This window comes from Rousettus aegyptiacus, unplaced genomic scaffold, assembly GCF_014176215.1.
Source record: "Rousettus aegyptiacus isolate mRouAeg1 unplaced genomic scaffold, mRouAeg1.p scaffold_m13_p_18, whole genome shotgun sequence".
NCBI lineage: Eukaryota > Metazoa > Chordata > Mammalia > Chiroptera > Pteropodidae > Rousettus > Rousettus aegyptiacus.
The window spans coordinates 10,324,963-10,351,802 of record NW_023416293.1 but is presented as its reverse complement, the minus strand read 5'-3'; the positions used below and the strand labels follow the sequence as shown (position 1 = coordinate 10,351,802).

The window sequence follows — 26,840 nt, the reverse complement described above, 5'->3', positions numbered from 1 at the left end:
TGGCTCTTGGCAGGCCTCAGGTCCTTGCTGGCTGTTGGCTGGAGTCGTGAGTTCCTCTTCACAGAGCAGCTCGCAACATGACAGCTGGCTTCCTTGAGAATAATGAACTAGCAAGAGAATGAGAGAGAGAGAGAGAGCTTGAGATAGAAGCAACAGTCTTCGTGCCCCAAGTGACATCTCATAACTTTGTGAGGAGTGAATCACTAGATCCAGCCCACACTTGAGGGGAGGGGATTACACTTGAGGAGAGGAGTTGAACTCCATGAAGCCAGGACCCTTCGGGGCCACTTAAAGGCTGCCTGCTATGCCAGGGCAAATGGATAAGGTATGCACCGCATCCCTTACCTGTTTCAGAGACAAAGCAATTGAGATTTAGGGAGCTGCTTGTGTTAGACCACATAGCTAACACTGTAGAACAGAGATTTGAACCAGATCATTCTGCTGCTCTCCGTTCCTTTAATCAAAACATAATCCTGCCTCTCTAGGTTAGGGGCATATTATTCACCCTCAGGTGTCCCAGAAAACGGGTGCTGCTGTCTCAGGGAACGGTAAAACAACACGTTTTAGCCGCTAAGACTTACTCCCAGGACCAAAGCACTAAAGGCTTTAAATAAAACCTTTAGGGTCTGACATAGATGACTTTGCTCTTATACTGGCTCCATTGCTAACTAGCTCTGTGAGTTGATTCTAATTCATCAAATTGGAATAAAATCACCTATTTCATAGAACTCTTTAAGACCAAAAGAAATTATACGTGTAAAGATATCTAACTTATACCTAATATACATACGTACTTACATATGTACATGATTTATGGTCAATTAGTTTCCTTTCTTCCCATACCCTGCCCAATTGGCCATTCAGGAGACAGAAACATTGGTATTTTCTTTATACAAACGCACCTTTCTTGAGCTACAAAAATCACTTAGATGGCCATCACTGCCTATGCTTAATGTCAAATGTTTAAAGATATCCATTCTTCCTTGGAGAAAATTTTAAACTTCTTTGCCCAAAACCTTCACTCATAGCGAGATACACTAGGGCACTGGCCAGGAGAGAGTTGGGGCTGTGATAGGCTGATAGGTGATGTGTAAGGGTCGGTGCCCATAGAAGAGAAAGGTGCTTTGGATGGGAAATTAATCTTAATTTTAGTATTGCTTCTGTCTCCCTCTTCCCCGTGTCTGCCTCTGAACTGAATAGCATGTAAAAATACTACTACCATCAAGACAGAAATACATGTCCTATCCCAGCCCGTGTTTACCCCCGACTCCTGTGACCCTGAATTCGATTCTTCTGATTCTTGCTGAACCCATAAAATCCAGTTCTTTGTGCTGTGATTTTTCTGTCCCCAGTGTCATAAATCACTCTAAAGACTAGACTCACAAAATACTAAAGGGAGTGGAAGAGAATGGATGTCGAGGGCAATTACTATTTCCTCATTGTGTGAATTTTTTGTAAACTTTTCTTGGAGATATTTTGTTATAGAAAAATCTCAGCCACACTTTTGATAAAATGTATTTCTTCTACAGCTTATCTAAAAATGAGAATGTTGTTGGTATTGGATGGTTTCATACACCTAAGTGTTAAGAGATTAGCTGCTATGTATCCTTGGGCAGTTTATAATCATTGATTTTTTTTTCTTAAGCTGGTTTCTCAAGGAGAATAGTGGTTGGCCCTATTGCCCCACAGACTTATGGGTAAAAGTTACCCTACGCATGTTTAAACAGGACTTGAGTTCCAACTCATGTCTTCTTCCAACTGCATGAATGTAACACTAATTAAATTAGATTAACTGAACTTCATATAGCAACTACAAAGTGAAGAGTAGTGGGCTGAATATTTTCATCTCTATTATTTAATACTCATATCAATTAATAATATTAATTATTAATTATTATAATTTTTTAAATTCAGGGGATAAGCATAAGGAGTTCAACTGATTTTCTGAAGATTATATAGATAGTAATTTGCAGAACCAAATTAGAACTTGGAGCTTCTGACTCTAAGTAAAAAAGCTCTTTGGTTCTATGTCAAACATAGATAGAAAGTGTGGTCACATTTTTTAAATAAGTTTGCCATTAATTACATAGGATAAATATATTTCTGATGGCATTAATTCTTCATTCACATTCAAAGGAAGTACTTTCAAAGGTCGGTCTTACTGTTTTTCAGGAAAGCAATAGGAACTTCTATTTTAAATTTTAAATACTCTGCCAATTTCCTTACCCAAATTGCCTGCTATGAGAACTACAAAATTAGCATTCAAGAATGAGATGTTCTCTAGTTTTGAAACCAGTCATAGCCGGGAAAAAGAAAACACAGCCAGCTCTTGACTAATTGAGTAGAGGACAGGAATCGCGTGTGTGACTGAGGTCTGCAGTGGATCCTCATTCTTAATTTTCACCAGTAGTTTCGAGCTTTTTCTCAACAAATCAATTTAATATTTACCGAGTTCCACTCAGAAGAAACAAAATTAAACATTACATAGGTTATAATTAGGTTCATTTATGGTAAAAGTTACTCCCCAAATGATAAATTAACAAGTTAATTTTTCTGCCATGTAAAAACAATCCAGAGACTGTCAGCTCAGGTGTCAGATGGCAGATCAAAGCCATCAGGGCCCGCTGTCTTTCAGAAGACTCCAGGAGTGAGCTCTGTGGTCCTCTCTCTAAGACCACTATGGGCAGCGACCATCACGGACACAGTTCAAGCAGTAGAATGGACCAGAACTTTATCCTCCTTATTTTTTCCTTATTATTTTGTGTGTGTGTGTGTGTGTGAAATAAGAATGTTTATTAAATCAAGGACTTTAAAAAAAAACAAATCAAGATATTATGGTTTTCATAAGACTTTTCTTTGTAAGGTTGATAACTGTAAACTGCAAAGTGGAAGGAATGCCTACAGAAATGGATACCATGAAAGCAGGAGATACTATAAAGAGTATAAGGAGTGAGAGAGACCTCTCAGACGTCTCACGTGGGGCTGTCCCTTGTAATAGGTGAGCGACATCTCGTGGGAAGTTGGGAGGCGTAGTTTATACAGGATGCCATTTTGCCTGACTGAAAACAAGTGTTCTGCTAATTTGAGGGAGTAGTTGAGAATAGATCATTGATGGCAATGAGCAATCTCTACCTTAGACAACTAGCTACTTTAAATTGTTAGGGGTACACAAAACTCATGTCCGATAAAGTGACGGAAAAGCTGGTGGTTAGAAGAAGTCTCAAAGACAAAGTTTGTATCACCTACTGCATAAGCAAAAGTAGAATGTGACCTCTCCATATTTAATAACTCTTGCTGTTAGAAACTGTGGAAACAACGTTTAACACAATAAGAACATTGGTGTCGGCCCAGACTGATGATCCAATAGACTTTTCCGTAGCAGTAAAAGGTGCTGGTAAAAGACAAAGGTTATTTCCTGATGAATACCTGCAATGTCTATCCCCAAATCTCTTAGCTTTCGGTATTAACCTATAAGGCCTGGGCAGACATTAGTTTATTGAACCTGGGTTTGAACCTATTCAATCTTGAATTTACTTTCTATTGTGATGAAAATTGATTGCCCACTACATAAATTAGTGCTTGCTTTAATTGTCTAAAATTTATCTGTGTCAAGTTACAAATGCTTCTCCTTCGAGCTGCTTAGTGTTCTAGGCTGTGGTGAAGAGGTTCGTCTTGTTCTAGCTACTTTGTGAGGAAAAAGACATGTCGAGATTCTGCTCCACCCTGATATTTCACCCATTCATAGTGGCTCCTGGCATTTCCTTTCCAAAAGAAAAACAGTGCAAATCTCTATTATTATTTTGATGTAGAAGTATATCCCCCATACCTCTACATCAATCCCTCCCGGCTTCTCCAACAATGTTCTTTCCTGCCTTGACCTCATTTTTTCTCACTGACAATGTCCTGTCTATCACAGACATTACCAATTGAATATAAACATTTAAGACTTAGGAGTTATTAATTTTTCTTGTCTCGACTCAGCAGTAACTAACTACATGACATTCTATCTTCAAGTTTAAAATCTTGATTTTAACTCAATAGTAAAATGAATGAGCATGGACTAAATCATTCCTAAGACACCTTCCAGCCTGGAAAACCCCAATGATCCTGTGACTTTACTGGTAAAGGATCAGATAAAGACATTGGGGTTGGGGAGAGCCCATTCTTCTAACTACACAGCAGTGGCTAGATAGGCCTATTCTTAAAAATGGGACCAAGGCTTCACATGCCCTCTGCTAACGCCTAATAGCAACTCAGTTGTCTGGTCACCTCCAGCCTTAAAGGTACTACATTCTCTACACTACCCGAGAATGAAAAGAAATTGCTCTGTCATTTGATTTTCATATAGTCAATTCTCAATTAGCTAAACCAAGGAGGTATAGTGTCATGGATAAATATAGATTACATGAATAAAAATTACTTATGTTTAGTTTTGGCATTGTTACAGTTTGTGGAGCACTGGTTTCTGCATAATTATATATTCTGTTGAAAAAATGACATGTCTGTATATTTTGATGATTCACATTCCATCCAGGAAAGAGCTTCAAGATGGAGAAAACCAGCCTAGACATAATGGTAGGTAATCCACATGCAGATAATTGAGAATATAATTCTGTCTACCATCTTTTATCATAAGAATTTGAAGCAGTTTACCAGAGTACATGTGACACCTTGTAATTGAGAATTTATCATCTTTTATTTGATAAAAATCTATGCCAGAGCCACTTACACATTTGATTAGCTGCATTTGCCTTTGGAAAGTTTGCAACTAGTCAAGATTGTATTTGCAAAACTTTTACAAATAAGGATAATAACAGCTCCCTTGCTATATCAATAAATCACCATGGTTCCAACATGAGAGACTGACAGCAGCTGTCAGAACACAGCTTCTTTGAAATGCTTTATAAATACCATCTAAAGAGCCAGATTGTTCTTTAACAGCCTTGTTATCCTAATGAAATCACTCTGCTTCCTAATCTTTGCTCCAGACACCACCAAGGTTGGGCAATGGAAGCCCCATCTCCCCAAATGACTCTAAACACCAAGTTGGGATGACAGATTAATGATTGGATCTGCCTCCCCATTAATTTATTTGCAGGAGACACCTGTGCCAATAACCTCGTTAGAGTTTGGAGCTTGTCCCTAGAAAGGCATGCCTTTCCTCTCATTGAATTCGCCTCCCATAATTCTTAATTACTTTCTATTGCCTGGTGGGGAAAAGGCACATGACATGGAAAATTTTATAGGGTCTAATCATTAACCAACTCTGTTCTTGAGTGGAGTTAGAGTATCAGAGAAAACGGTGTGTCTCAATCCCCCTAGCTACTTTCAAACCCATTGGCCAAAGGAATTTTCCATGTGCATTTTCTGCTTGAAAGCTATTCCTTCAAAGATACCAGCACTTTCAGAGGTCTTACTTTGTGTGAGGTATAGCCCCAAGTTCTCTACACAGAATTCATTTAATCCCTCAGCAACTCCATGAGGAAAATCATTGCTGTTACTCTAACTTTACAGTTGAGAAAACTGAGTCACGGAGAAGTGTCACTTGCCCAAGTGGTAGAGCCAGGGTTCAAAGTCAAGGTGTCTAGTTCTTACAACGGTGCTCTTCTTTCTCTAGAAGAGAGACTTCGTGAAAAACAACTTTTAAACTTAGCTTTCTTTGCTTTTCAACATTTATCCAAACTGTAGAGGAGATAAAGGAAATCTGAGAAATCCTTTCGGCATCACAAAAGCAAATCGAGCAACTGTAAATAGTCCAATTTTGTTCTAGCAGCTGAAAGTCTGTTGTGTGTGTGTGTTTAGCTCTTGCTGCCCGGTCCTTCGATTCTTGGCTGCATATTGGAATTACGCAGAGAGCTTTGTAGAATCCTGATGCCCAGTCTCGGTCTCTCTGTCTCTGTCTGTCTCTTCCATTATCTATATCTAAGTCTCTATCTATCTATTTACCATCTATCTATCTATTATCCATCTATTTATCATCTTTGTATCCATCACTCTATTTATCCATCTTATTTATCATCTAAATCTCTATTTCTCTCATCTCTCTGTCTCTGTGTATTCTATCTATCTATCTATCTATCTATCTATCTATCTATCTATCTATCTATCATTTATCATGACATAATGTTAGACAATGGTAATGCTATGAAGGAAACTAAAACCGGGAACAAGAGTAGGGGTTGTTGGGGAGAATGTGCTGTTATAAAGAGGGTTTCCCTTCCGAGGAGGTGACGTTTTAGCAGAACCTCGACTGAAGTGAGGGAGCAGGCTTGCTGATACGTGGAAGTGTTTCAGGCAGAAGAGACTGCAAGCGCAAAGGTCCTGAGATGGGACGGTGCATGCTTGCTTCGGAGAACAGCAAGGCGCTCAGGGAGGCGGGCATGCGGGTGGGTGAGGTGAAGACAGGTAGGAGAGGAGGTTGAGGATGGTTCCAGCACCGGATAACGCAGGGCCTTGAAGATCATGGTAAGGAATCTGGGTTTTATTCTGAGTGTCTAGAAAAAACCCTTGGACGGTATTGAGCAGGAGCGTAGCCAGATCTTATATTTTTAAATTATTACTCTGGCCATGTGTGGAAAATAAATTGTGTTGAGCAAGTGTAGAAGACTGGGGACTAGTTAGGAGGTGTATGTCGTCCACGAGGAAGAGACTGTTGACTTAGGCTGTGGGGTGAGCAGCTGGGGAAAGAGAAAGGATGCGAGACGTGGTAGGTTTGACCTGGGGTAAGAGGGAAAATGAAGGGTCAAGGAGAACTAGGTGTTACGTCTGACAAACTGTTTAATGTTATTTACAGAGGTTAACAAAAGGCTGGAGAGTCAAGATGAATCTGGAGTGGGAATGGGAATCAAGTTAAAAAAATATATTAACCGCTTAACTATTTTGCTAATATGTATTTCTAGGTGCCTCAATCAAACTTAAATGTGACTAAAACCACCGCAGGCACCTAGATTCTCCTTGTCCCAGCCTAACGTTGAAGTAAACACATTTATTTCCCATTCGAGTTCCAATCCACTTTTTTTCCATTTCAACTTCAAACTCTTTACCTCATCCCTTCTTATCTTTACTAGACGACGCCCACTCCTTACGAGCCAAGTGGTTCAGAAGGGATTTCCTTTTACAAAGACACTAAAACCCTTCCGTGTGAGTTGAGCTATGAATGCCTAGGGAGCGGGGTGGTTCAGTGAACTAACTGCCTTCTCACCTCTGGGACCCGCGTTCGCATATAGCCTTTGATTAAAGTGGCCCTAAATCATCCTGATTACCCTTGCCCTTATTATAAAGTGTGCACCACTCCAATTTGTGTCGAGACACTTTAAGAAGTTTTTTATCATTCATGTAACTGCCTGCCCATGAAACTCTCATTAGACCTGCTCTCTTTCATCGTCTGCATTTGAGGGCGCACGTGTGAGTGGCCTGATGAGAAACAGAGATTTGGCAATCACGTGTTTAACGTAAGGCCTGTGGGCGGAAATTTGCTTGGTTCTCAAAATGGTCGAGGACCATCTCTGCTTCACTATTTCTTCCTCCTCCTTCTTCTCTATTTCTTCCTCCTCCTTCTTCTCCACCTACTCTGTCTCTGTCTCTGTCTGTCTGCATTAAAAATGTTGAGTTACTTCCCGTTAACAGAAACTGAGAACAATCCACAATTCCAAGTCATTTCTAGACTTGAGTGGTACCCCCTTGTCCACACGTGTCCACAGTTTCCCCTTGCTGGGTTTCAATTACTTTCAGTCACCTGGAGTCTGCAGATGTTAAAAGGAAAATTCCAGAAATAAACAGTTTCCAGGTTGTGAACTGCATGCTGCATTCTGAGCAGTGTGATGAAATCTCAAGAGTCCTGCTTCGTCTCATTGGGGACATGAATCCTCCCTCTGAGCAGTGTCTCCGCGCCGTGGATGCTCTGTGCCTGTCAGTCACATGGTAGCTGTCGCCGTGATCAGATCAACTGTCCGGATATCACAGCGCTTGTGTTCAGGTCACCCTTATTTCACTCAATAATGGCCCCAAAGCGCAAGAGTAGGGATGCTGGCCATTCAGATATGCCAAAGAGAAGCCATAAAAAGCTTCCTTTAGGCGAAAAGGTGAAAGTTCTCAAATTAATAAGAAAAGAAACAACATTTTAAGCTGAGGTTGCTAAGACCTGCAGCAGGAACAGATCTTCTATCTATGACACTGTGGAGAAGGGAAAACGAATTTGAGCTAGGTTTGCTGTAGCACCTCAAATTGCAAAAGTTATGGCCTCAGTGTGTAATAAATGCTTAGTTAAGATGCAAAAGGCATTGCATTTATGGGAGGAAGACATGAACAGAAAACTTGTTTCTGTGGACGTCAATGTGTTGTGCCAGAAAGCACTGAACCTATACGAAGACTTCAGCAAGGGATCCCCAGGATGAGTGACACAAAGCCACTTACTGTAAGTAAAGGATCGTTACGCCCATTCAGGAATAGGTTTGTACTGAAAAGTATAAAGATTATTGGCACAATCTACAGTTTCAGGCACCCACTGAGGTCTTAGAATGTATCCCTTGTGGGTGAGGGTGACTGTTGTATTTTCCTGGTTGACCCCCAAATTGACGTGAAGCAAATATGTTGATGATAGATGAAAGATTGAAAATAATAGTAACTGAAATTAAAATTTACACGTGTAAAGTCTCACACCGTGATTCAAAGATCAACGGCATGACTGTAGCAAAGGGGCGGCGTCCTAGCTTGATCACTTGGGAAAAACTTGGCGAAGGAAATTGGTTGGCCCGAGCTCTCAGTGGGCTAGTGGCATTGGAAGGCAGCTAGAGAGCTCCAAGAAACAAGCTCCGTTCGTGGAAGCACAGTGTCCCGACCAAGGAGAGTAAAGTGTCACTTTGGCCAGACCGCATCTGGATTTTATATGCATCTTGGCGCGACGAAATGTTGACAAAATACAATACATTTAATGGAGGATGCTGACAGCAGTGAAGAATGCAGAAAATCACAGCATATAAAAGGAACGGAGGAAGCAATGGGAGTCTACAGAATGCGGATCAGGTAACAATCAGCGTGGGGGAGGCTTGGGGAAGTTAGCGTGTGAGAGTCGCCTTTAAATATTTCAAGGCTTGTTGAGTGAAAATGGGTTAGCCTCTGCTGGATGTAATTGTAGAGGACAGAACTAGAAAGAACGATAAGATATATGACTGGTTCTTTACCCTGGCCGCCCCTCAGAATCATCGGCAGAGTTCTTAAGATTAAGATTCCTGGGCCTCACCTCTTTCAATCTGATTCAGTGGCTCTCAGGTAGGGCCAGGTAATCTGTAGTTCTGAGAAAAAAATTATGGAACGTGGTGCTCAGCTTGATTTGAGAACAGCTCTAAGGAGACAACTTTTAAATATGAGAATGAATTTTCTAATAATTTCTCTCTTTCAAAGCAGAAACTGAAAGTAGTCTGTCCTTTGGGGGAAGTAAGCCCCTTCCTATCAGAAGTGTCCAAGCGGTGGCTAAGTCCTAAAGGGAAGATTTGTCCTTTAAGAGCAGCTGTGTTCAGTGACCACGGAGGCCGTCAGTCACTTTAAGGACCTGTAAGCTCGACGAGAGCGAAATGGTATCGGGTTGTGCTCTTTCCCAGTGTTTGGTACATCGCAGGTGCTCAAATATCTGCTAAGGCACGGTGGCAGAAATCTTATTCCTAAGACTCGTTTCTAGACCCGCGCCGCCTCACACCCAAACTTCACTCCCTCTCTGCAGAACGTTCTTTATTCTTCTTTCATTCTGGCACGATGGAGAGTTCCGACATACAGATCCAGTGTCACAGAATGGCAAAATCAGCTAACACATAATATAAATGCGAATACATCGCAATTGACCATTGATCATTGACATGCTTTTGTAGCAGGACCTGTGCCCACCACATCTGTGTGCTCGGGCCTCAAGGCCATCCCCACCCTTCGCCCCCTGAACATCCGCTCTGAGCCAGGCTACAGCTTTAGTTTCTCCATGTACCTTCTTTTGAGTCGCTGGGATTCCCAGCATCTGTTCCCTATAGAAAACGAGCATATTGGGCTTTAAAATGTTTTAACCTTTGGATTCTTGGATTCTCGCCAGAATGACAATACTCTTCAGTCACTTTTCTGTCAGCTCAGAACCAAAAAAGATTTTCTTCCTATCCGTTATATCCACCATGTGTATTTTCCCTTCTCCGATTTGGTAAATGTTCTTTCTCCTTTCCAAAATTACAAATTCCCACCCATCTTTTAAGATTCAACTCGATCTACACTTTCCTCATGGAATTTTTCTGGATAACTGCAGAATTTGCTAACTTTCCTGTCTGTCTCCCAACTCCTCTAATACCTATACTGTAATCCCAACATTTGTGGCTTAACCAGCTTCTCTCTTAAAATGTTGCCTGACAGCATTAGCCTCTGAGGATATAGGATATTACATTACTTGGCATCTTTCAGTGTTTTGATCTGGGTTGCACACAGCATATTTCTTGAGAAAAATACATGCTTGCTGATTTCATGTAAGATTAAATGCACAAATCTAGTTGTGTTGAAAAAGCATCTGGCATTACAATTTCTTTGGTAATTTCTACATGAAGAGAACCAAAATTCAACTGAATTAGACGCAGCCTCCGAGAGCTGTGGTGTGTGTGCATGTGTGCTTGCACACACATATTTGTATATGATGTGGTTATGCCCTGATGCCCCTGCCTTCCAGAAAGTTCCATGTTTGATTCTGACTCATCTCCATTCTCACCACAGGCCCTGCTCTCACCCAAGGCTGCAGAAGATGATCAAGTCCAACTTGTCAGGATTCGTTACTTGCTAGCGAAATATTCACACCTTTGACAGAGCTGTCAGATTTTTGTCCCCAAACCAAATGAGCACACAAACTGAATTTCCCTCCCTCCGGACCGGAGGCCAGTGCTTTAAATCAACTCTCAAAAGTAGTTCAAGTAAGTGGCTCTGTACCAGCAAAAGCTAAAAAAGAGGGAAACTCTTCGTCCATGATTCATCGGACTCCTAACAAAGATGGTGTCACATTTAAACTAATCAAACATCCCTCACTAGAGGGGAGCAATTGTGATGGTGTGGAGAGGCCGGAGGTCAGAGCATGTAAACGCGTAAAACCTTAAAAAATGTCATGCAATCATCCAAATCCGTAGTTTTACAATGAGCGAAGAAGCTGCATTAGTACATTTGCTAAAGAAACACTCTCAGGGACTTGTAGAGGCCAACTGTGAAAGGACGAATAAGAAAAATTAGTAATTTTATATTAGTAATTAATAATTTATAATGTTAATATATTCTCAAGATAATGTGAAACTAACGAATAGTAAAAGATACACAAAGGTTAGTGGGAAGGGTATTCGCAAGTAGATTCGGGCTCAGATTAGGGCTTCCAACTTCTAAAACATCAAATAAAACACTACTTGTAATGATTTTTGTCTACCAGCTACAGAGTAAATAATAGCAGGACAATCTCATTGGATTTAAGAAAGATTTTATGTGGGTAAATTCTGGAAATCGAGGGTATCCTCCATGTGTCCACCCTCCCCAGCCATCTTCAAGCCCAATATCACTCTTTTTCTTCTCAAACAGTCATTGCCAAGATTGCTATCAAGGAACTCCCCTCTACACTTTCTTCCATATTTTCTTCCAGGAGTTTTATGGTTCAGGTCTTATGTTTAAGTCTTAATCCATTTTGAGTTAATTTTTCTGCACGGTGTAAGATAGGGATTCAGTTTTTCTCTTTTATATGTGATTTCCAGTTTCTCCAAAACCATTTACTAAAGACACTACCCTTTCTGCACTGTATATTCTTGGTTCCCTTGCCAAATATTAGTTGACTACACATGCAAGGGTTTATATCTGGTCTTTGTTCCATTGGTTTGTCTTTTCTTATGGCAATGTCATACTGTTTTAATCACTATCATTTTGTAGTATAGTTTGAAACTAGGAATTTTCATGCCTTCGGCCTCGTTCTTTCTCGGGATTGTTTTGGCTCTCAGGGTCTTTTGTGGTCCCATATAAATTTTAGGTTTTATTTTTCCTACTTCTGCAAAAAATGTCATTGGAATTTTGATAGGGATCATATTGAATCTATAGATGGCTTTGGATAGTATGGACATGTTAGCAATATTAATGCTTCCAATCAATGAACAGAGGATATCTTTCCATTTCATATATGTATTCTTCAATTTCTGTCATCAATATAGGTGCCTATTTATTTATTTAGCCTAATTGCTTTGGCCAGGACTTCCAGTTCTTTTTTGAATAGAAAGGGCAATGGTGGTTGTTCTTCACCTTAAAGGAAAAGCTTTTAGCTTTCTACAGTTCAATATTATGTCAGCTGTGGGCTTGTCATATATAACCTTCATTACGTTGAATTATATTTCTTCTATACCTAATTTATTGAGAGTTTTTATCATCAATGAATAGTGTATGCTGTCAAATTTTTTTCTGCACTTATTGAGATGATCAAATGATTTTTATTTTTATTCTGTTATGTTGTATATCACATTTATTGATTTGTATGTGTGTGGTGTCAATTGTAATGTCTCCTCCTTCAATTTTGATTTTGAGTCATTTCTTTTTCCTTAGTCTAGCTAGAGGTTTGTCAATGTTGTTTATCTTAAAAAAAAAAAAAAACGGTTTTAGTTTCAGTGATTTTTCTATTGTTTTCATGGTCTCTGTTTCATTTATTTCTGCTCTGATCTTCATTTTTCTTCTGCTAATTTTGGGCTTAGTTTGTTCTTTTTCTAATTCTTTGATGTGTACAGTTATGTTGTCTGAGATTTATCTTTTTTCTTAATGTAGGCATTTATCACTATAAACTTCCCTTTGAGAACTGCTTTTGCTATATCTCATAAATTTTGGTATGTTGTATTCCAATTTCATTTATTAACAGCTTTTTTTTTTTTTAATTTCCCTTTTGAGTGTTTCTTTGACCCAAGATTATTCAGGAGCATGTTGTTTAACTTCCAAATACTGTGACACTTCCAGTGTTCTTCTTGAAATTGATTTCTAGTTTCACATCATTGTGGTCAGAAAAGATACTTGGTATGATTTAAATTTTTGTAAATTTGTTAAGACTTGTTTTGTGACCTATCATATGATCTATGCTGGAGAGTATTTCATGTACCCTTGAGAAGAATGTAGAGTTCAGTGCTATGGGATTCAATGTCCTGTATATGTCTTTTAGGTTCATTAGGTCTAAAGTATAGTTTGAATCCAATGTTTCCTTACTGATATCTGTCTGGGTGATTTGATCATTTTTGATAGTGGGGTATTGAAGTCCCTTACTATCATCATCTTATGTATTTTTTCCTTCAGATCTGTTAATATTTTCTTAATATATTTAGGTGTTCTGATGTTGGATACATATATATTTATGATCGTTATAGCCTCTTGATGAATTGACTCATTTATCATTATAAAATGACATTTTGTTTCTTGTTACAGCTTTTGATTTAAAGTCTGTTTTGTCTGATGTAACTCTAGTTAACCCTGCTCTCTTTTGGCTTCCTCTTGCATGGGATGTCTTTTGCATTCATTCCCTTTGAGCATCTGTGTATCTTTAAAACTGAAGTGAGCCTCTTATAAGCAGCATATATTTGGCTCTTATTTTATTAGCCATTCAACCATTTTATGGCTTTTAATTGGAGAGTTTAATCCATTAACATCTAGGGCAGTTATGAATAGGTAATGACTTATTGATGCTTTATTCATTCACAGATTCTTCTTATTGATTCATTCTTCTATCAATGCTCTATTACTTTTTTTTTTGCATTTAATTCAGCATTTTTTTAGCTACAAAATTTCTCTTTTTTAAAAATTATTTCTATCTTTGTAAAATTTCTCATTTTGTTGCTGTATTGTTTCCCTAATATCATTGAATTGTCACTCTGTGTTTTAGGTAAATCACAGATATCCATATCTTCCGTGTTGGTTACTGGAAAATTGTGATTCTTTGGTGGTATATTTCCTTGATTTTTCATGTAACTTGAAGTTTTGTGTTGTTTTCATATCTGAAGTAGCAAATCTCCTTCAGTTTTCACTGAATGACTCAGGGAGAAAAATACCTTCAGTGTACTTGCTCCCACCCTTCATGAAACTATTTCTCATTTTCTTAGGAAGCTGTTTTCTTGGGGATCCTGAGGCTGTCTTAGACCTTCCATGGATACACCTGCTTCGCACTTCTTTCTTCTTCTGGTGACAGACCCTAAGCTTCCGTGCCTTCCCTCAAGCCTGTGATGTACCAGTCTAGGGGCTGACAACCTCCTTTTTCATTCTCGAGGGTGATGCTAAAACTCCGGTTTGTGGTCTCTCCCTGGCCCACGTATTATGGCAGCCTTTTTGATGGGCGAGGTGGCAAGCCTCTCGTTGGAGTCTATGTTGTGGTTAGTAGGATCCATGTCCCTTTAGTGCCTGCCGAGTGTCCTATCTGCCTCTCTCCAAGCAGCTTCCCATCTCGCAGGAGCGCAGCTCAGGACTCTGTACTCTGGATGGAGTGGAGGAGAAGGAGGCCTCTTGGGAAGCATCCTGCTCTGTTGGGGAGACCAGGCACTGACTCACATGCTCTCACTTTACCCTGCAGGAGAAATCACAGGCGGAGAGGCTCTCTCCTGGCCCTGAGTTGTGCTGCCTTGGAGGAGGGGGTCATATGAGTAAAGTCCAACTGCTTCTCTTGCCCTCTCCAATGCATCCTTGTTATCTCCCCCTGCCCCCGACAGTGTGTTGAATCTTTTCCTCCAGAAACCTGGATTTCCGCAAGGGCTCTCCTGTCTTTGGGTGATTATCTAAGACAGAGTTCTCCAGGGACTCCCAGACTGTGGCTGAGATGGGCTGGAGCTGGTCCACAAACCACTTCAGGGTCCACTGCTAGGACTGAGGTCTATGTGCCTATTACTCAAAGCATAGGTGAGTGACACACTTTCTGAGTTCCTCAGCATAGGGTGCTGGATCCCAGAGCTCCTCCAGTCACTTTTGTCCATAGAAGGATGTAAAATTGTTGTCGTTGAGGGAGGGAGGTGAGAAACATCCTCTTTAGCCATCTTGCTAACTTCACTCTGCTGGTCACTAAATATTAATTATGTTTATCATAGGATTATGAAAACTCAAGTGACTTTTATTCTCTTCTCTTTACCTGTATGGATTGGTTGGCTTTTAATTATTTTTTTAGTGACCAGGTGGTGTTTATATAATCAAAAAAAAAAAACCCTCATTTTATTATGGAGAAAAGTCTTTATGATCATGAAATGAAATTTACTTGCTCCCACCCTTTGTTTTTATTTCTTGTTGAGAAAACGGTAAGATTCTTACCCGGTTTGTGTAGAATTGCCAATCAACAAAAACTTTATCCCTGTCATGGGTGATTTAATGTTCAATATCATAAACTTATTTCTCGACTGTTCTTCCCATATGTGACTAGGAGTTGGGAGCAAGGAACTACCTACCGCTTATTAAACATTTACCTATGTCAGATCTCTTAAGCACATTATCTCAACTGTTTTTCAGGTAAGATTGATTATCTCCACCTTTTTCTTTTTTTTTTTAAGTATAATTTACATATAGTATTAGTTTCAGGTATACAACATAATGATTCAATATTTGTATATATTGCAAAATGATCACAAGTCACATAATGACAATTTTTTTCTTAAAAATTATTTCCATTTTTAAGATGAGAACATCAATACAAGTCTAAACAGCTAGTTAGTAACAGCCACTCTTCACATTTGGTCCAGACTGATTTCTGAGCTTGTCCCATTCACTATCACCCTCTATTAGCAAGTTAACAAAAATAAATAGACCTCGCATCCTTGTCCTTAAATGCCTGCAGTTTGTTTATTTATCTGCAGAGGAAGCTCATAGGTAGACTTCAGCTCATTTAATCCCCACAGCCTCCCCCTGAGGTAGAAATGTCTATTTTTAGAGATGAGGCAATTCAAGCCCAGAGAGAAGTTAAGCCTTTCCAGCACTTTGCAGGGTGCAGACAAACGCTAAGTCTCCTGCAAGAAGTTACTCCTAAATTCAGCTGCACCATTTCGTTTGGCTGGAACTCCTGTGTTTTGAGGTTCTCACTGATCCATGCTTTGAAGCAGCCTATCTGGGGGTTTGCACCTCCAGAGACGTTGACTCATCCCAAACTAAAAATGAATAATTAGTCTGCAAGAAGATTGCTGAATTCCTTCCAAATTATCAATGCCACCCTAGACTTAATAAACCATCTTTTCCCCAAGAGCTCGGGGAAGTTTGTCGTGTCATGGGAATCAACAGAAACACGATTTTGCTTCTCATGCAGATAAAAGAGAGGTTTAAAAAGCATTGAGTCACCAAAAAAACATAATGTCCTTTACTACTCAAGTGTATTTTAAATTTCTCTCTCCAGCCTCAAGCCTGTGTTCAAATATAATCGACCAAATAGGAGACTCGAGTGCTGCCGATGGACATACCTCAGGTCACAGATGTCCTACCCACATGCGTGGTGTGTCCTACTTTGTTTTCTAAGTGAGCTACACACTTGGGGGAAGGAAGTAAGGGACTGTCGCTGGTTGTGTTTCTATTTCTACAGCTCTCCGTCTAGCTGCGGGTTATCTGCGTACAAGCCGCTTTGTGTCCACGAGGGGTTTCTGCAGCTCATCCCACCCCCGTCGGTGGCCCGGACCCCCCCCTTGGATGGTCCAAGGACCATGTTCATCACCTGGAGTGAAAGCTGACAGCAATGAGCCCGGGCAGCGAGCAGCGGCAAGCACGTACATTGTCATGCATGACTGGCCAGCAGCCATCAACGGCAATTAACCAGGAAGAGCCCCCAATCTTTCTGGACAGGTTCAAGTTCCCTGGCGCTGCTGTGATTAGATGTTTTGCGCTGTGCCCCTGTAGTCAGGATGTGACATATTCCCTTCCTCTTGCTCATTTCTCGTTTCTTTTGTGCCATCCTGGTGCTGCCCGATCCCCCAGCACAGACATTTAGATAACTTCATTTCATTGAGTTTGGTAGAAGCAGATGCAAGAGGAACCAAATCATAAGTGGTCCTAATTCAAGGGAAATCAGTTTTTGAAAACACTACATTATTTTCCAGATGCATGAATTTTAGCTCAGTAGGCATGACCTGCCAAGAGAGAATTCTTGCTGCGTTTCCTTTGCTTTGTTGTAATTTACATCCTGAATTTGATTCTGCAATTTTGGCTTCTTCAGAACGCTGCTGTTTTCAAGAGAACTGAAAGAACGATAAGCTATGCTTTTGAAGTATCTTTGGTCACTTAATTCTCACGATGTTTGAGACAATCAGGTTGTTGTCATTCTTAAAATAGTTGGCCCATAAGTTAGCAGAATTATATTTATGAAATTGGCTTTGCAGGGAAAAGAAAGTGGTTTATTTTAACAGAGTTAGATATCCAGTTTGGAGTCCTGGGGGAAAGGAATTGATGAAGGAAAAGAGCCCTGTCTCTCTATAGATAAAGCAGGAGGAGGAAACTGTCATTGATCTCCTGTCCCTAAGATCTGCCTACGATCATAGTTCCTTTAGTTTGATGATACCCATTGTTCCTCCATGAACTGAGTCATTCATAAATATTTAGAGAATTCCTTTTATGTGGAAAAAAAAATGGGAGTGTGTAGAGTAGGCCTACAAAAGGGTATAATTCGATGTGACAAACAGTTATTAACACTCCCCTCCCCCAATGTATCAGGAACCGTCCTCGGCACTGGGGTATGATGAAGACTAATGTCAGGAACTAGATGTTGAGAGACACAAGCGTAAACATGAACGTAAACATGAAGGCCCGAGAGACAGCGTCCGCGAGGCGAGGGTCTGGAGTCATAGAGTTATAAGGGCATCTGGATGTAGAACAGACAGAAAACGAACACCTATTCGATGCGACAAAGTGCAGTGATTTCATAACCACGTAACTGAGGGGGAAGGGAGATACTGAAATGTGACTTGCCAGGTAAGGACTGGTCACTTCAGTTAAAAGCGAAGTGCCCATTTTTACCACTTTGAGATGTGTAAAAGGGTCATGAATGGGCATGAGTGTTCAGCGCATCGTTTTGGGAACATATGTGTTTATAAAAGCCGTTCATTGCTTCAAGGCCGATAGCTCTTAAGTTTTTAAATATTGAGGTCTCCTTTGGGGAGTTTTAGGAATTTAATTCGGAAGGCTAGGACGGTACTCTCTCCTCTATTTGGCTTTGAGTCAGGCAGAAATGCATCTAATTAGTGAGTTAGGAAGAAATGCATCTAGTTTGTATTCCCTCTGCCTCCTTAAAACTTGGGGTGAAAAGTAAATGCTGTAGACAAATAGGAGACTTTTCTAAGGGTGTGCCAAGGATAACAGATTTAAGCTGTTTGAAAGCGAAATCACTTACATTTTGATACATGACAGAAACTCTGTTTGCTTGCTGAGAAACAGTGCCCACAGTTACCCTCGGATGTGGGCTCATGACCTGCATTTTTAATACAGGAAAGGAAATGGGAATTGTGTGGTTTGGGGCTGGTTTCTTAACTTCTCTGGGCTTTAGATTCCTCTTGTGTAGAAGGGAGATTATACCTATTAATAGGGTTAATTAGAGATAATGGATGTAAAAAGTACCTAATGCTTAGGAGATAATCAATAAATGTTATCAATTATGACTGTCAGGTCCTGCAGCCTTGGAACAGCCTAGATGTCTTGTGCAGAGATAATAGCTGCTAGTTAGAAAATAGAAGGTCAACACACAACATTGGGGTCTGGCTTTATTAGTTTTAGAAAGCCTATTTAAGCCCTATTTATTGTTTTGGAGTCTAGCTTTCAGAAACTATCTACATGTCCTTAACTTTCTTTTTTACACAGTTTTTTGTTTGTTTGTTTGTGGCTGTTCCTTTGAAAAGTCTCTAAGGAAGGTTTATCTCGAAGGTAGGAGACCTAAAGAATTAAACATGTCAGAGAGTCAATTCTAGAAAAGCCTTTTGACATTGGTTTTCCTTTGTGTGACATGGGAATAAATAGGTCATCCACTAGTGAGGTGCACCTGAGAAGCAGCAAGTAGCAATGTCGTGAGCACAGTGGGGGGCCCAGTTAGCTTTTGCTTCATGAAAACCATCCCAGAACTTAGCGACTTAAAACAACAATCATTGGTTAGCTCGCAATCGCGTGGGTTAACACTTTGGGGCTGGGTTCATTTGGGCAATGCTTTCGATGATCTCACCTGTGCTCACTCACATGTCTGCAGGCATCTGGTAGACAGACTGAGGGCTGGGTGGTCTAAGATGGCCCAACTCACAGTTCTAACAGCCAGCAGGTGGCCAGCCGAGGTGCCTAGGTTTTCTGTTATGTGGTCTTCCCGGAAGGCTAGCTCGTGCTTTCTCATATGGCGGCCCCACGTCTCCAATTGCAGCAAGAGAAGGTAAACCTTAATACCACAAGCATTTTTTGAGCTTCTTGGAATTTCTCAAGTAAAACTTCAAAAAAGTATGACTTTGTGAACAGGACTTCTGTGAGTATGGAAGGATGGGGGCGGGGGGGGGGGAGACTGCTCAGTACAGTAGAGATAGCTGGGATTTGGGATTTGCTACTACTGTTGTTAAGAAAAGAGCTATGTGTCACTGGTTTGGTTGGTCGGGGCAGAGTTCATGTTGAGAATTATGAGGAAGTTTGACGACTAAATTGATGCGTGCCAATGGGAAGAAAACCTTCAATTAATACTTTTCTGGAAGTCAAAAGACATGAATTCTACTCTTGGATTTATTAACCACTAAAAAAATAATAATAAAACCTTGTACAAATTATTTCACTTCCTTGAACACTTACGTATAAAATGGAAATTATGGAATAAATAATCTCTCAAATCTATTGGTGCTCTAAACATTGATTTTTACCTTAAATACATTTGCACACAGTTAATGCATTGAAATCCTTCCTGCTTCGAGCTTCCAGAATAATATAGAAATAGACCATTCATTCCTCTAACACCTATTCATTGTGTGACAGACCTTATGCCAGGAACAGGGAAACATCAGTGAACAGGATGGACGAGAGCCAGGTCCTGGTTGGCAGGTGGGATGGGGGTAGGGGAGAAAGAACACACAAGGAAGCGAATCAGTCAACACGATAGTTCCTGATCATGTTAAACATCACGAGAGCAGGAAGCAGGGTGGTGAGAGAGAGTAAGTGTTTGTGTGTGATGGTGGGGGGGGGGGGAGGGCGGGTGTGTCTCAAAGGCTACTTTATTTATTATAACCATGAAGCTTCTCTCTGAGGAGATGACATTTAAGCTGAGACCTAAAAGGGAGAAGGAGACGGGCATGTAAAGAACAGATGTGGGAGAACGTTGCAGGCAGAGGGAATGGAAAGTAAGTAAACAGGTAGTGGAAACAGGAAATTACGGTGGGAAGAGTATTAAGTGCTACTATGAAGTTTTGTAATATCCAAGAAGAGAGCCTCAGGCATAGCCAGGGATTCTCCATAAGCCAAGTCCTTAACCACCAGAGCACTATGAACGAAGACGAAAAGGAATCCTGAAAGACATTCGAGGCAGTCAGGGGACACTCACGAATTAAATTTTACCTTAATCACAAGCAACACCAATTACAAAAAAAAAAAAGGAGTTGGGAGGTAAGCCTACAGCAAACAATGTAACTGACTGGATGAAGAACTAAATTCTCCGATGAACTCAACTATAAAACTGGAAAAAAAAAAATAGGCCTAGGAAGAGTGTTTAATGGTACTGTGGAATCATTTTTTTTCTCAAAAACTGTCAAGGTCATTGCCTTGAGCTAATAAATCATCATCATTACCATCATCATCATCTTCTACACACCTTTAAAGTTGTATAGTGCTCTGGTATACTTTCTACCTACTCCGTGAGTCAGGCAGAGCAAGTACGATCGTGCCATAAAGGAGGCTCAGAAAACATGAGCAATATGTTAACAGAGCTAGGGAGTTGCTCATCTATACTCAAAACCAAATCTTTGCGTTTATGTCCAGTGTTCCTTATATGTAACCATCTTGTTTCTTAATTTAAATGCATCTCGCTCTTTTCCCTCCAAAAATGTGGAATAAATAATTCACAACTTTTGACTTACAAATGTACTGTTTATGTACAGAGGATTTGTCTAGGTCACATGTGCGTTCCAACATAAACAAGCTAATATTCCTAATATTTCTCATTCAAATGCTCTTGCCATTATACGCTGTTCCTCTGATGAACGTATTTCTTAGGTCTGGTTTTGCCTCAATGATGAGAGGCAGAGTGGGGTCTAACACACTGAGCTATGAGGGTCCTGTGACCCTGTGCTTTGTGATAGTGTGTGTAGGGAGGACGGGTTCAGCCAGTCCCATGAGCACCTGTCACAGGGCTGGAGCTCTCAGGGTAAACACGTTAATGGAACAGGTATGTGAGATCTTTATCACCATCCATGACGAAACGGTTCCTGGGGTGATTCTAAATGTTTGGCTCATCTCACCAAATCCCTCTCTAAAGCGTAACACTGTTCTCATATGATGAAATAGTCTGTAGAGGCAAAACTTAACACTTAAAAAGGGAAATGGAGGAGAGATTGACATTTCTTGTTAATTTGGTAGTTATTTCTTAAATAAAAAAATTCACAGGCATATGAAATGAGATACTTATTTTGTTCTGATGCCCCCGTCTCAGAATAAAAGCAAATGTACTAATACTCATTTTCAACACTAGTTTAATTTCAATTTCCATCTCAGTTTACTTTTAAGCTTTCTGGTGGTGGGGATATGAGTTTATGTTCTAGAGATGTTACAATAGAAGACTGATCATACTAAAACAAAAGCTTATGAGGTTTTCCATTTTGTTTTTAGATTTTACGTGTCTTGTGGTAAGCTTTCCTCCTAATCTTCAATATCACTAATTTGGTGATACCTATTCTCTTGAAAAGTGACTTTTTTTTTTTTAAACTTCTGAGTATTCCATTAACTACTAGATTGGTTCCACAATGTCTTTGTAATGGCTTTTCGCCTTCTGGGAGATGTATCTCTAAATTATATCCTTAATTAATAAGCTCTTTACCAATTGCCACAAAATAATAGAGTATTCTTCTAAACTTAGCAAATATGTGGGTACTTGTTAACTCATTCTAGGTCTCTATCCTGGAAAATCTGTGTTGAGACCGTGCATGGAATCTCTGTGATCATAACTGCAGGTGTTCCGATCCCGAGAAAGGAGAGCACAACTGATTCCCCAGCTTTCAGATGGGCTTAGGCAGGTGACCCCTTGTGGATGGGAAAGACTGAGTAGCCAAGAACAACACTAGCTGCAGGAGAACCAAGGTTAGAGAAACGATTTAGATTCTTAAGCGTTCTCAAGGAGAGAAAATAATAAAATATGTTACCGGTTCCCGATCATAATGCACCAGACTATAACTTCCCAGTGGCCAGTGAGCCACAGTCTGAGGGATGTCTCCTCTTTATCATTTCATTTACTTGTTCATTCATTCCTCCCTCCTATTTTTTAATCAGTTATTATATGACAACTTTGTATTGACAAAGAAGAACAAGAAACAATTCTTACTCAAAAGAAAGATTTTTGCCTTGGTGTGTTTTGTCCGAAGCGTTGCAATGTGGACACTAAACTCTAGGAGGAGCTCAAGCTCCCTTGGTGGGTTCTACGCTCTAGGTTGCTGGTGGGGGCCGGGGAACTCTTGATGCTGCTTCAAAACGCACAGTTAACGAGCACCGGCGGCCAGAACCGAGACGCCGACGGCTGTCTGTTCTCCTGGACGGCTCTTTTTATCTCACGCTGTGGCCAAGCAGCCTGGGACTTCTTACATGAAAGCGACGACAGTTTAATGATTCAAAACAAGGGCAGGTACCAGGGGCTGGGGGTCGGGGTGTGGGGAGAGGGGGAGGTTATTGGTCAGTGGGTTCGGAGCTTCAGGGAGGGACGATGAGGGAGTTCTGGAAGGGGACGGTGGTGACGGCTGCACGGCAGTGTGAATTCACCTAATGCCGCTAATAATACACTTAAAAATGGTTAAAATGGTAAATTGTATATTACGTATATTTTAACACCATTTTTAAAAAAGTCTTTCATCATGGGTTTCGATAGACTCAAAGATTCAAATTCCGGTGTATTGTAATGTTGGCATCTTTAAGTAAAGCCATGATGTCCTTCTTTAAAACAGACAAACAAACAGTATCGGAAGCGTGTAGAGCCGGATGAGCCTCTCAGGTAGGTCACTCTCCAAATCCACCCTTTTTCATGGGAAACGTGCTCAGTGAAAAAGCCAAGATTGGAGCACGCCCTCTCGCCTTGCGGAGGAAACTGGGACCAACCCAGCAAGCCGCCTAAATCTCGGGGCACGCTGTCGTCCACCCCTGTGCCTTGTCCTGGCTGGGACTCAGGCCTTCGTCTCCTAGGGCTTCGTGCAGCGAGCGGGCTTATCCCCTCAAAACTCAGTTCAGGTGTGCCCCTCTTCTGGCGAGAGGCCTCTGCTCTCGGCTCACCTGAGCTTGTCTCTCTCCCCAAACTAGACGGTGTACTTCCAGAGTGTACAGACAAGTCTTTAAGTCCTCAACACACAAGGCAGGATCTGACACCTCGTAGCTGGTTCACCGTAGTTGCTGCACTTGAATTTACACAATGCGCATCCCCTAAGCACACCCCAGTCTCCAGTTCCCACGAAGACACCGAAATGACCAAGCTTCGAAAATGACTCACCCTGCGTAAGGGGATCACTGGAGAAGTATGCAAGTGGGGGAACCAGGCCAGAACCAAACGCCCAAACCCTAAAAACGGCTCCGAGCTGGAAGCACGTTTCACAGAATGACCGTCCTCCACCAGAGCACCGAGGTCCCTTGGCTGTTCGACTCACTCCTCCTTCCTCCTGATGTCCCTCTCACTGCCCAGCCGAGCGATGCGTCCAAAAGCTCTTGCATTAATAACTTTTGGAAACGCAAAACCAGCTTTGCAAGGGGTTGGGGGGTGTCCTGGGGGCAGAGAGCTACCTACAGTGCATCGTCTTGCCTGGACTCCCTGTCTCCTACTCGAGAACGAGTTACCCTCACCCTGTTTCATTTCTGGGTTCTCTGTCCTGAAGCCAGCCCAGAGAGAGGTCTAGCTCTTGTGCTTGGCACTGAGCCAGGCATGAAAGAGTGAATGCCGTTGCTTGCCTGAGACGGGACTGTGGCCTGGGAACTAAATTCAAGACCTCTTCTTCCTGTTCTCCATAGGGACTTTTTTTTTTTTTTCTGTTGTAAATTCTCCAGTTTATGAGTTGACCAAGTATATTTCCCTCCAAGATGGAAGTTTGCTGTAGGCTAAGTTTGCTTAGTTCCTAAGAATGCAAAGATAAAATAAGAAACTTTACCTGGCTCATTGCAGAGAGCAAAAAAGTTAGACTCCCCAGTTCTCTTCCCGGTCCTGGTACTCACTTGCTAGGTGACCTTGAATGGGTCACTTAAGTAGGCTGTATCTTTTAAATATGCTTTTTTTTTTTCTTTAACCAGATAAGCTATGTAGATAGTTTTAGTGTCATGATGAGAAAAACGTGACAATCTTTCTAGAGAACTTTTGAGAAAGATGCACAATATAAAGCCTGACTGGAGCTATTCATCCTTGTGAATCTGATCAGTAACTTACAACTTCGGGAATTCGCAGTCGTAAACGTAAACACGAGAGAGCTGAAACCTCGAATGCCCTTCTCCCTCTCCTCTCTTTTGCCCTGTAGCAATCTCATCAAAGTGCCACATATGATCGAGGATGAAGCACTTAGCCTTTTAAAGTGTGGATTTAAACAATGGCTCACAGTGAAACTTAGCTCTCCCTGGCGAGCCATTCAATTGCCAAATCCCAGTGGCCAGGATGATGTACTCTGGACAGCTGTGCGCTGCTCGGAGGCGCCTCCGCCTTCTCTCCGCCGTCCGCTTGCAGCCCGAGCAGCAAACACTTGTCAGTTCACAGTTACCCCTCCGTGTCACGAGCCAAATTAGATCTGGCTGCCACAGATTTGTGGTTCCTGTTCCTCTCCAGCCTGGGCTGGCTGCTGCTTTCTCATCAGTCAGCCATCCTAAGCCCTCAGAGGCACTGAAGAGTGTCTAAGGAGCAGAATGGCAAAGGTGCCCAGTGCCTCAGCCACGCCTCCATTCTCTTGGGTGCCTGGGCTTTCATGTGGCCATTGGTGACACCCGGACAAATGTCACTCGGAAAGTCCTCAATCGACAAGACTCAGTTTTGCTAGCCACATACATAAATGATCAAAAGAGCCCCAGACAAAACAAGTTCAAGCTACTTAAGGAAATGAAATGGTTTTGAAAAAAAAAAAAAAATCATTTCTTTCGAAGCACTTACCGTTGGTGACACGTAGTTACGGGTTTTGTTTGTTCGTTCAAAACCGTTTCCCACATAGCTGGAGAATTCCACGAGAGCAGGAACCATGCAGATTTTGTCCTCGTTGAACTCCAGCACCTCGACTCTTGGCTGTACTCACCGGGATACTATTTGGTGAAAAACATCAAACTCTTTAGAGATCTCTCATAGATTATTAAGGAGTTAAAGCTAACCAAAAAAATTTCAGTGGTTATGTTCTTCAATTCCCCTCTTCTACAGGACAAGAAAGCCCCGAAGAGTGATGTGACTTACCAAGGTCACATAACGTCCGTGGCAGAAGAGTGTTCTTCTGGAATTGCATTCATATCCATTCTATTTCTTCCCTCTGCATCCCCAGTGCTCAAATAGTTCTTGTACTTGGCAGGTGTCAATGTGTTGTCTCAGGGACCACAGCTGGAGGTCCACCGATGTAATGCTACCTAGCTGTTTGCACTTAGCTGACGCATCGTCTACTTAACCGAAACACTGGCAACTCTCCTCCCAGCATCACCCACTCTACGAGTCGCTGCCACAGTGGAATACGACCTGCTGTGGCTGCCAGTCTCCACCTCGCAACTGCGAATTCCTTGAGGCACCATGTCCCTCACGTCGCTGTCAGCCTAGCATGGTGCCTGGCTCATCACAAAGAGCTCAGTATGCAGACTTTGGTAAGAGAAGAACTAAAGGCAATTGTGAACATTCACCGTACATGTTCCTTCAACCGTGTGTGCCAAAGGGATACTTTTTTTTTTTTTTCTCTCGCCCTGGTCTTCCAAACTCAGCAGACACCAGAGAATAGTTAAGGACAATTAAAATAACGAGGGATGTTTGCAAGAGCACTTGTACCATTATGCCCTAAGCACACACGGCGGGTGTTCAATGAAAATGCCGGAGAGACAAGGAGAGGTGTGCATGGAGAAGCAAGGATTGAGATGAGTGAGGCTCTTTGCTGTGGTGGAGCACCCACTCTCCAAATGTTGTTTGTTGTTGACTGTGAGTATTGAATGCATCAGGCACATTACTCATATTTCAAAATGAATCGTTTACGGTGGTGGTTCTGCACGGGGTTAAAATGCCGCAGCGGCATCCTGGAAACCAGGCCGAAGAATCATGCCTGGGCCTCTGAAGCAGGCTTGGTGAATCCAGTCCTACCGTGGAGACCCTGCACTAGTCACCTGGTACAGACCCTGACTGTGACTGTTTCAAATGTCAGGAATCCTGGCGAAGGCACAGACTGAAGTCAGAGCCCACTTCGAATCATGTCTCTGCTACTTTTTGACTATGCGAAGTTGCTTAACCTTTGAGCTTTTAGTTCCTTCATTGCCAAAATGGAGCTAAATCTTGGCAGTTCTGAGAATGAGGTGCGGTGATGGATGCAGAGCAACCCAGCACAGGGCAAGGCATGTGGCAGACAATGAATAAATGGCAGCTATTATTCTTCCACAAGCGACTCCATAATCCTCCGTAGAATCGCTAAGATTTTTAACATGTACGAAATGGATTATCTTAATTTTTTTGATAAAAAAAATTAGGAAGACCTTGATTAAAT

General features: G+C 41.4%; 1 long non-coding RNA gene across 1 annotated transcript; it reads right to left on the bottom strand.

The window, feature by feature from the left end:
- On the bottom strand, nt 1-25,657 carry LOC118613331. The gene is made up of 3 exons (XR_004955374.1): nt 25,565-25,657; nt 25,274-25,419; nt 1-107 (listed from the first exon to the last, which is right to left on the bottom strand). It is a non-coding gene; the product is annotated as an uncharacterized LOC118613331 (long non-coding RNA).
- Between the last annotated feature and the right edge of the window lie 1,183 nt (nt 25,658-26,840).